The sequence below is a fragment of the Capsicum annuum genome, chromosome 6 (assembly GCF_002878395.1).
Source record: "Capsicum annuum cultivar UCD-10X-F1 chromosome 6, UCD10Xv1.1, whole genome shotgun sequence".
Lineage (NCBI taxonomy): Eukaryota > Viridiplantae > Streptophyta > Magnoliopsida > Solanales > Solanaceae > Capsicum > Capsicum annuum.
In genome coordinates this window covers 156,394,137-156,405,962 of record NC_061116.1, presented here as the reverse complement: position 1 = coordinate 156,405,962, position 11,826 = coordinate 156,394,137, and positions in this window count along the sequence as shown.

Sequence of the window (11,826 nt, the reverse complement as noted above, 5' to 3'; positions counted from 1 at the left end):
ATACGCTGACCTAGTGCCCTGTGGCCTATCAGAGACAGATACTCCAACCTTTGTGGAAAAGTTGGGTTGGGGGCTTGGTTGCCGAGTCAAGAGGAGATTCCATATAGCCCATGGAATTTCAGAGTTGTAGGGTATACCACCTAGCTCAGAAGTAAGATAAAGAGTGAGTCATAGATTTCAGATAATTGTTCAGAGTCTTTTAAATATGCCCATATATTTTTCATATATCTTATATAAAACTGTCTATAAATTGCTCTTACCTATGTTGAATAAAATAATTTATTTTGGATTGCTCTGCGTTCCAGTACTTTTGTATTGACCCCCTATATTTTAAAATTTTGAGACACAGTCCTGGGGTCCTATAAGTAGTAGGTTGACTTGTTAGAAGTTTGCAGCTGGTAAGCCTCCCTTACTTTGGAAGGCCTGGTTATGAAACTTGATATTATTATTTTATTTTGATTCATGGTCTGACTAGGGGCCTTGTGCCAAATTTCAGACAGATGTCATTTTCAGATAGTAGAGATTTTACAGACTGATGTTAGATGTTGGTAGAGGTTTATGGTTTAAATTCCAAATTGTTCAATTGAATTGTGATATTGACCATGATCTCATATTGTTTATATTTTTGTATTTTCCTTTATATTATATGAAAATATGTATGATTGCCAGATAAAGAAGGGCGCTCGGGCCTTCATGGTTTAGAATGCTCTTCACAGCTAGGACCCCAGCTTGGGTCATGACAAATTTGGTATCAGAGTATGGTTTATGGTCCCAGGGTGTCTACAAAATCGTATCTAGTAGAGTCTTGCTTATGGGTGTGTTGTGCACCATACTTATAATCAGGAGGCTACCAGGTATTTAGGAGTTGTTTTCCATTCTTTCATACTCTAGTTCGTGCTATAGAGTCATCCATAAGAAATTTATCCAAGTTCATTCCTCACTCTAATTTCATGGTCCATGCCTCAATGTCGAGGTGATAGAAGTCTAAGAGTCTAGCTCCCCCAACAATGTGGTTCTCTTTGATAGAGTTATCCATAAAGTTATGAGATAACATGAGGACTTGAGTGGAGTCCATTAGTGCTTCAAGGTGTATTGATTTGAGTGTATGCCTTTATTCTGATAAAATCATGCCTTTCAACATGAGGTACAAAGTCTATTCAGTCCCCTTTCAAAATTCTTATTGCAGGTGTCTTCCATAATGGTAATGATGTGTAGTAGAATGTTGAAAATATATTTCCACCTGAGTAGTAGTGTATGTTAAAGTGTCTTGACCTATTAGTAGCGAGTTGGTTCAGAAGTTTGTGTTATGAAGTCACAAGGTTAGAAGTCAGAGTGAGGGTGACTTTTGTGTAAATAAAGAATTTTAGTTGTATAATCGTTGATTGAGGGATAGTTTTCCATTTTATAATGATAAACTAATATGATAGAATAATTGTAGATTATATGGTAGTTATGTGAAGAAAGTGACCGGATATGATTATTATTTGTTCAAAATAGAGAGGGAGCTCAAAGTGGATAGTTATGGTGGTTGTAGAAATCATTTATAAGTGGTAAGAGGAAAGGGTAGATTAGTTAATAAGTTATTGGTAGAGGCTCATTAGTGTTTACCGAACTTTGAAGATCATTGTGATGTATGATTAGGTAAGTGAGTATGATGCGAGGAATTATAATATGTTGGTAAGACTGAAATGGGTTATATTACAAGATTAAGATCGACTAATCCTATCGTGTAAACTAGTATTTCATGCGATTGATGGTATTTTCTTTAGTAGTAGTAAACTAATATTTCATGCGAGAAGGTATATAGTGGATTTTGAGTTGTAAAAATGAGGTTATGGTGGGGTTGGGATTTTAGGTAGTAGCTAAGTGAAGTGAAGTATTTGGGTTTATTTCCCAATTTGATGGACTAGTATAGTATGTGGCATGCTTTACCGGTGGTATATAATTGAGGATAGACAACATGCTAGAACTTTAGAAGTGGAATTTAGATGTGGAGTGTAGTGGTGAGAATAATAGCTCGAGATTAATAATGCATATTTTTTAGAGTAATTAGCAGGATTGATGTGATGTGCGAAATGGCCTAGGTTAATGATTTATGAAAAGTTTAAGTGGTTACCGTGAGGTATATATGTACATGAGGACTAGTGTTATAATGATGAATTATGGTTGAATCATTAAGTGGATAAAAACATGAGTATATAGGAATAAGTTGAACCCCGAGGTAGCATGTTGCTAGATAAGGTGTGAAGTATGTGAGTGTCATGAGCACCTAGATTTTATTCTCAAATCTTAGAGTATGGATAAGTCTAGGAAGTTGTTGCATCGTGCTCTTTAGAGTTGAATTGAAAAAAAATAGGTAGGTAATATGCGCCCTTGGTATAGTCTTACAGAGTTTGTGAAATTGCAAGTTGGGGGATTAGAGGTGTAATGCTAGTATAAGGAATTGAAGATATAGTATTAAGTGTTTAGAAGCGTGGGTGTCTATGCCCGTGAAAATATTAGTCGTAAGTTGATGACTTTGAGGGTTAGAAGAAATTAAGTTTAGTGTCCCTGAAAGGGGATGTCTTACAAAAAAATTTAGTGCCTTTGTATTAGAGATTAATGAGAGGAGTTTGTGTTCATATATATACTGATACCCCCCTTTTGTGATAAGGAGTGTGGATACGTGCGCTCTTGAGAGTGGGAGATGTAGAGTGATGGCTATAGAGTCTAGCGTATGTTAAGAGTAGCATTTATAGAAAAGCAAGGCCTTCAGAGTACAGTTCTTCAGAAAGAGTTTAAAGTGTGTGGTGATGTCTCTTTTATGTTAAGAGTTTTGGCTACAGACTTGATAAGGGGATATGTCTGTAAGTCTAGGATTGTGACTTTGATCTAAGGGGGAGATGGGGGATTAAGTTAGTTCCCGAATTTTTCTCAATTCAGCAAGTTATGGGGAGGAGTCATGATAAATCTATTCTTACTTAAGCATACTCCTGCTACTTCCATTTCAGAGATTATTCTGCTAATGTCTTATGTCACATGTTCAATTCATGCCTATGCCTACAGTTTGAGTTCTCTATGAACTTATGTTTATGATCTGACCTCCAAACTAGAAGCAATTATGTCTCTCAGTAATCAAATCTTTCATGTATTCAAGCCATATGTTATGTTTTTTATGATCCATGAAAATCTATGTCTCTCAGCATGCTTGGTCCAAAGGAAATATGTTTCTATATGTCACCTATTCATTCTATGTCGCCTTTAGCCAAAGTGATAGAGTTTATGTAAACTCATGGAAAATTTTAGTTTTTTAAATGAGGAGCAATCACTATAAGCGGAAATCTTTGTCTTAGTTGTAATGTAACACCCTGTAGCATTCTTGACTCAATACCACTCTTGGTTGCATGTATGGAGAGCTAACAACCTGAAAATTTTTCTAATTGTTAAAAGACTGTCATATTTTCAAATATTAACTTCTATGATTTTCAAATTGACCTTACCAACCCTGAGATGTAATTCTTGAGTTGATTCATGATCAGGGGTGTAAAGGGGGTGTCTCAGAAAAGTTTTAGATTTTTCAGACGATGTTTAAGGCATGTTTGGATAATAAAAACAGTGGGCCAACGCAAAATCGATGCATCATGCTAGGAATCATACCGACGTGGACCGATGCTTAACGTGTCGGGTGCCCAATTCGTATTACCGATTTCCTAGTCCAAGAGGGTAATTTAGTTTCTTTCCCTCATTTTATCTTGAAATGTGCACCAATTTTTTCTCAGTGCTTTATCCTAAGAATTCATGCTTTATTGTGTTTTTTTGAACAACTCTATGCTTATGATCTAGACACTTGATAGATGGAGCACCTCATTTCTATTTTATCGTATCTTCACTTCATGTCCCTCCTTGAGTAGTACAACAAGTATAAGTTATCGTCTAATAGTGTTACTCCTATTCATGACTTTTGTACTCGGGGCCCTTAATGACCCTCCATATGTTAGTGTGATGGTGTATGTGGAAGTGTAGTAATATGGTAGGTAGGAATGTAGATGTTCTTAAAGGTGAAAATTTTTATGTGATTTCTTGAGCTAAGGTTATAGGTGAAAGGAAAAGGAAGGAGATGAACTTTTTTATGTGAAGTAGCTAAGAAGGGGATGGACTTTTATTATGAGAAATAGTTGGGAATGAGATATATGGCGAGAATATTTGTGAATGTGATTGAATTTGCTGATCTTACTAGGGGAAATCCATGAAGTGGGTGTAGTAATGATAGGCTTGAATGTTGCGATTGATGAAAACTCAACCCATGTACTATGTGGTTAGTATTTATTGAATTAAAACCCAAGAGTGTTTGACGATAGTGATAACATGAGGAAATATTGTTAATGGGATGTAAAGTACAGGGTCCTATAGTTTAAGTTATCACCTTTTTACTCTGAGTTAGGCTTCAACATAGCAGTACTAAGTAGTGAGACTCAAATTCTTATGCCTAGATGTGTGATTGGAGAATTGTAAATTGGCGAGTGTGAAGTATGCTATTTATTTTTTGGGGTGTAGACAACTAGTGCCTCTAAGTTTAAGTCTATTTATGGTACTTTGTAAGGTAGAGAACGCTTCTAGTCCTATATTTCGCAAAATCTTATTTCATTATTAGTACCAATATAAATCATATCTATGATCACCAAATTGACTCATGCCTTGTGTTGTGATGATTATGGTTCATAGAGCTCATGTGCAAGATCATCCCTATGTAAAGTCTAATTGCCTTATGTTGTGATGATTATGTTTCATAGAGCTCATGTGCAAGATCATCCCTATGTAAAGTCTCATTGCCTCATTTTTCGTGCTTACACGTTTCACTCAGGATTACCATGAAACTCATTTGATGCCTTTGTATTTTTGTTGAGGAAAATTAATCAATTAGAGATTATGTTCTTTATTCTACAATTTTAGATCCTCAAAAGTCCCTACCTATCATTCAGCGACGAATGATCCCAAGGGGAAGATAATGTAACGCCCCATATTTTGAGCTAGAAATTGAACCATCGATCATATTTGCATAAGCTCTAATTCCATGGTTTATGTTTAGATTCATGTGTCATGATCTTTATCCTAGTATATGAAGTGATTATGAGGTGAAAAATGTTCATATAAATGGCCTAAAGCAAAGTTGAGCTAAGAATCTTTCATTCATCCAAAATTGGATATTCGATTCTACAAGGGTCTACTTTGAACGTGTATAACTTTTTATACACATAGATTTTTGCATTTCAAGACCAACTAAATTGTATATAATTGAATTAACTTTCCAACGATACCAATTTTGTAAAAATCCAATAACTGAGCGGAAAGTTATGACATTTTCCGTGTGAGCCAGTAAGCCGACGCGTCGACCAGCGCGTTACAAAACTGTTTCACTCGTTAAATCAGTTTCTAATGCATCTAGGGAAATTTTGGTCACTTCCCCTCACCCAAAATCCTTCCATAACATGAGATTTGTGCCCCAAAAAACATAATACACTCTATAATTCAATTTTCCTCTCAAATCAAAACCCTAACTCATCCTCAAAGATCCAGAACTCATCCCTAAGATCAAGAGTTCCAATAAATGGATTAAGATCCGGGTTCCATATTTCAAATCCTATAATCTATGGTATGTGGGGTTTATCCTAATTACATGGGCCTTTTGAAACACTTGAAAATGTTTTAAAGTTTAGCAAGCATGAATTTATAAAGGGGTTTTGGAATCTATGTTTTCAATTATGCATCATGAATTTCCTAATGATATTGTTGTTTTGGGATTGAGCCCTTTCCCCTTAAACAGATATATATATATATATATATATATATTGAAGGTTGAATTGAGAGCATGGGTTTATTAAAAATCCCTCTCTTGTTGTTAAGATATTTGTTTCTATATGTGTTATGAACTACACGATTTAATTTTGAGAAGTATGATATGAATGTCTTGAATTTGGTTTATGCCTTGATTAATATTTTGGATTTAAGAGAGGGGATTTTACATGTTAAAAATGTTGAAGATATAAAGCTAAAGAGTTGCATGAATTGTCAAAAACTTCACGACCACCACATGTTTGTTGTAACATTGAAAAGAACGATCTTTGCATAGTTTGGTAAATGGTTTAAAGTATGAGTCTTCTTAACTAGTTCAAAGTATAGTGGATTGAACTTAACTTTTTGAAAGAAGAGATTATAATATGATATCTTATGGCTTAGAGATTCAACTTGCAAGTCAATGGTATGACGATACCATATAAATGAATGTCATAACAGAGTAAGAGTTTCACATTTGATTTCAGAGAATACATGTTTTAAAGTGCTAAAAATGTACTTAAAGAGGGTTAGGTGGTTTCCCGAAGAAGGCTTGAGTTCAAGGAGTCCTAGCCTGAAATCGTGTTTTGCAAGGCTCGAAGAAGGTTTAAGTTCAAGGACTCATATTTGAGCAAGTATGGTGAAAGAAAAGAAAGAAGAGTCTAAATGAAAAGGCAAAAGAAAAAAAGAATAGGAAAAGTAAATGCTAGAAACCCACACCTAGACCAATTAGAATGTGCTAAAATGAAAAAGGGAGACATAAGGGTGGAAATAAAAGAAGTAAAATTAAGTGGACCCAAAGAAAGGCATAGTGTCTGAGAGTCTTAGTCACTAAATGAATCTCAAAAGATATCATACCAGCCACAAGCCTACGTTACAAGCCAAATAAAGTCCTAAAGTGATCTTACTATGCCTGTCTGACAACGTAGGAAAAGAACATAAGGACAAGACTATGGTTTTGTCTGCACACCGGTGGTAATTCTTTGTAAGTGAGAGAGTCATTTGTTATATTTCTAAATAGATTAGTTTATCCAGACGAAGAGTGAATGGGCTTTCTTTGACTATGGCTGCACATGGGTCATGTTACTAGGTTGCTAGAGTGTTTGATGAAAATAATTAGTGTCTATCCCAAGTGTCAATTGCTAATGTAATCCATTATCGGATTTCTTTGTGTTTCTACGTATGTTAAATTGGTATGCGCAGTAGGAGTTGAAAAGTTAAAATTAGGATGGAAACAATAATGTTTAAATCAAGTTCAAAATCATTGTCATGGGTTCTTCAGGTCATCCTGTTTAAGCATCATCATTGTGCTAGAAAATAGTTATTTAGTTTTGTTTGCCTGAGGAAATGCATAAGTCTAAGTTGAGGGTGTTGATATGGCGTGGAAACACGACACTTTCAATGCTTAAAAATGTGAATTAATGAGTGAACTTAGGATATTTTGTTGGATATGATTCACTTTGATGTATATTGCAGGAAAAATATGTTTGCAATAGGGTTTGAATGAAAACAGAAGAAAAAGACCTATTCTGATCAAGATACGAGTCAACTCTTGATTCATGAACATCTGATACGACTCGTACGCTAAATCGTATAAATAATAAAATTAAAAGCCAACCTAAGAAGCTAACTATGGGGAAGATACGACTCAAGTATCCAAGTCCTAAGCTAGGATACAAGTCATAAAAATCAGTCATAAATATAACAGAACCTAAGCTACTACCAGGAGTTGAAGTCTCAGAAGTATACAAGTCGGAAGTCTGAGTAGGACTCATATAGGGAAGTCGTACACAAACTAGTGATCAGAATTGGGAAAGACTAAAGTCCCGGGTGGTTACGAGTGAAGGAAAGTTGAGCCTTGGGAGAACAGAAATGAGAACAAATATGAGAAGGCAGGGTACGACTTGTATGATGTCGATACAAGTGAAGACCGAGTCGTATCAACTACCGACATAACTTTACCTTTCCCGTTTTTATTAGGATTTTATGTTATTTTGAGATAATATAAATACCCTAAAGTTTATATTTTATTAGGCGACACTCTTTTACATATTATTAAAATATTTTACAATATTTTTACAATTGTTCTTGAGATTCTAGGGTTTATTCAATTAAAGACTTTGGAGTTTATTCATCTTATTCTTTTGCAATTAATTATATGTGTTCTTCATTGAGAATCATGATTCCTTCCATAAACATGAGTGGTTAATCTCCTTGACTAGGATTGTGGGAACCCTGATGGATTAGCTATGTAGAGAAAGTGTAAGATTCATCTGTTCTAGGGTTTCTGCATGTATCTTAATCTTCTTAACGATAATTAATTTCAAGTAGCTACAGTAGCTTGAGATAGCCTGTATTTGAATCTATCCCTACAAGGGAGTTTGTGATTGGGAAAAGAAGTTAAGATAGTGATTTGAGATTTCTACCTCCACCTTTTAGTCCTCGCGCCTCATCTAATCACTTGATCCTAAAGGAGTGGTGAACTGAGTTCATAGCAAGGAGCAACAAGGCGACGCCCTGAGACTTAAATGGTAAAGGGTGATATTTATCTTATCACCCACAAGGCGGGTAATAATACCTATTATGTAGACTTTGCATGCAGAATAATAGAATAGTTGGGTTGATCATGAGAAATTTACGGAGTTGAAAAGCCAGGGGGAACACAAGCCTAGTGTTTGTCGCATATTGTCGACAACTCAAAAGCACTCAAGAATTGCTTACTACGTGTGATTGATACTAAAATCCCCCCATTTAATTTCCTGTACCGCTTGACATCTCCCAAGCTCACACGTAAGTGTATGTGGTCTTCCAAGTAATATAGTGGCCTCAAAGAAAGCTGAATATTGATCCCTCAAAAGACTTATTTTAGCAACTATTCAATTCTAGTTCAACTATTAAGATTAAATTGATGCAATGTAACAAAAAGAGTAAAAACTAAAAATAAAGTAAACCGTGCATAAATGTAAATACTTGATATAATCAATGGATCAAAACCCAGGGTTAAAGCACTACGAACAATCATACTACGATATTGAACTTCATTCATTAAATCGCTTATCTTGGTTGTTTATTCGTAAGGTTTATCGTATGATCTTGGCCTCCTAACCTCTAATATTACACCTACTTATATATTAGAACTACATCATTGAGTGGGGATGTAATGGTCCAATTAGATGCATTAAGATATCATCCTACATGTGAATCAATCAAGGCTTCTAGGTATATCCATATCCAAGACGCTAATTCAAATCCTTTATTTCATAAAAGAATAAGGTAGACAATATATGTATACAAAGGTTAGATACTCCTTAAAATAGTTAGAACAAATATAAACAAACAACCAAAGATGATAAGCAATTCAGACAAACTTAATTAAAAATGAAAGTAATCATGTTCTTGGCTTTAACCCCGGAAAGAGGGTGTTTAGCCGCAAATGGACATAACTGTAATCACAATCACGGAAAACATGTTAAAATCCATAAAAAAAAAAAACTAAAGTAAAAAATAAAAAGACCCTAATTGAAGTGTTTTATATCCCTTCTCCAATTTTCAAAGTCGTCCAAGGTAATTAAAAAGTGCTTAAAGTGTTCTATTTATAATGGAAGGCATTTAGCCGTGTGGAAATAGAGGAGGCTGCGGAGGTTCAACACAACCAGACTGGATGGGGTGCCACCTTATTATTACACCATTATATGGGGGTATCATCCTACTTTATTCCACTAGTATAAAGAAGGAACCGCCCTAATATCGCTTGCCCTCTCTGGAATTGCCATTTTAACGTTCAACTTTGTCTCAAGACTTTCTCCTTTTATCCAAGACTTGTAGTGTTATTTCCACTTGCATTTCATCTTCTTAATCCTCAATATATCAACATAATAAACTAAAAAATAATCCTACATCATCACACACCATAGATCAGAGATCAACACAACTAACAATGCACAACGATTAACTAGAAACTCGAGCTAAGCCTAGTCTCGTCCTACTAATCCTTAGCTTATTGTGTTGACTCTTAGATTGGCTCAATTACACTTTGAAAACCACAAACAAGCTGTTACACTAATAAATACACAATAATACCATTATTAAATCATTTGACACATTTGAATCCATCGCGATAGACTAGAACAACCCCTAGCTTAATCTAGTAAAACTAGTTTTATCGTCTAGACTCTAAATGATTGATTTGAATACAAATTTCTTTGAAAACACCTTTAAACCTTGAGATCAAATACTTTAAAACTTATATGCTTATTTATCTCATCATTACCACATAAATCACATAAATTATCCTCAAAACAATGATAAATAAGTTAGGATAACAACACTAAAGTGCATAAATATACCCAACATCACCACCCCACACTTAAAGCCTTGTTCGTCCTCGAACAACTCTTTACTCTAAGCATCATAATCTGAGGTGACTCCACACTTCTACTATAAGAAAGACACTAAAACTAGTACTACATGACTACACATAATGCAAATTACTACACTACACATGTTACATACACAATTGAAAGTTCAAGAATACTACTCCAAAACATCCTAGCCTCAAAAACTGACTCACCCAGTTGGAAAACTCATGAAAATTGCTCAATAAAAGACATCATACAAATCACCTACATTAACAAAAACTGTGACCTCATAACAAGAGAGTTACCCATACCCACTTATATAAATTCAATTTATAACACAATAGGTACAAGAATCAAGTTGCGCTCACTCTCACAAGGAATTCATAAGTTGCACATAATGAACCGTAGGCTTGCCCTTAGGCAGTACTCCACTAATATCAGACTGCTAAATCTTAAGATCAAACAGGTCTTTAATGGTTGTAATATAGGCTACGGTACAGGTAGGAACTATTCTAGCTAGTAAATAGCAACTATGTTCTCTAAGCGCTTTAATACATCACCATATACAATTAAAGTCAATCTTTAAAAACAAAATTTCACCTCTACTAACTTCACACATCATTTGTTTTACCCTATCTCATTAATCTCATTCACATACAATATGGTGGGATTATTTTTTATTCACAACTTATTCAATTTGAAAAAAATTATTTTCTTTATATTTCTTAACACCAAACCACAACACATAACATTTTTACACACCAATAACTATCACATTGGGGCTTCAATTTCACCTTTCTCCTACTTGAATTTCTAACTTCTCACTCAATTAATTTTACCCTAAAGTGCTTAGGAGCTTTTGGTTAAAATTAATGTCAATAAAAGAAGGGGATTAGGCTACATATAAGGCTGAAAAAGAAAAAGCTAAAGGTTCAATGGGGTTAACTAGGATTAAGCACAGGGGTAGGTAAAAAAAGGTATAAAACTTGGCTATGAAGAAACGCCTATATCATCTCCTAAACCCACACTATTTATTTTATTTTACAAACACACCATGCAAGTTCTAGCTGTAACATGCAACAAGGAATATACAACAATCTTAAATCACACATGGCACATGCTCAACTCTAGCAGGATCATTATAAACTATCAACCAACGAATAGCATGAATTCAACATTAATCCAACAAGTACAAGAGTCATAACCAGCAGCCTAGGAGTTTAAAAAGTAGTCATTTATACAATCAATATGTATTTTACCATCAAAACATTTTCATCACGCAATCACATAGAGCACCAATAAGAATATCTCACTTATGACTGACACAAAAAAATTTAAATTTATCCTAAAAATGGGAATTTCCCCACCCCACACTTACAAATCTACTTTGTCTCCAAAGTATACTTAAAAGTAGAGATAGAAATACTCCCTATGGCCTCGAGGCCTAGTTATTAGAATCTTTATACATCAAGAGGGACCGGGGACCCCACACATAGTCTTCTCCATGCTCCTTAGCTTAGGTTTTCTGATACTCAGACTTTCCATCAACCTGTGACCCAACAAAGATAAAAACTAGTGAAGTAAAAACTAAAATACTAAAAATAAAACATACATTAACTTGGGTGGCCTCCCAATCAGCGCCTGATTTAGTGTCGCAGTA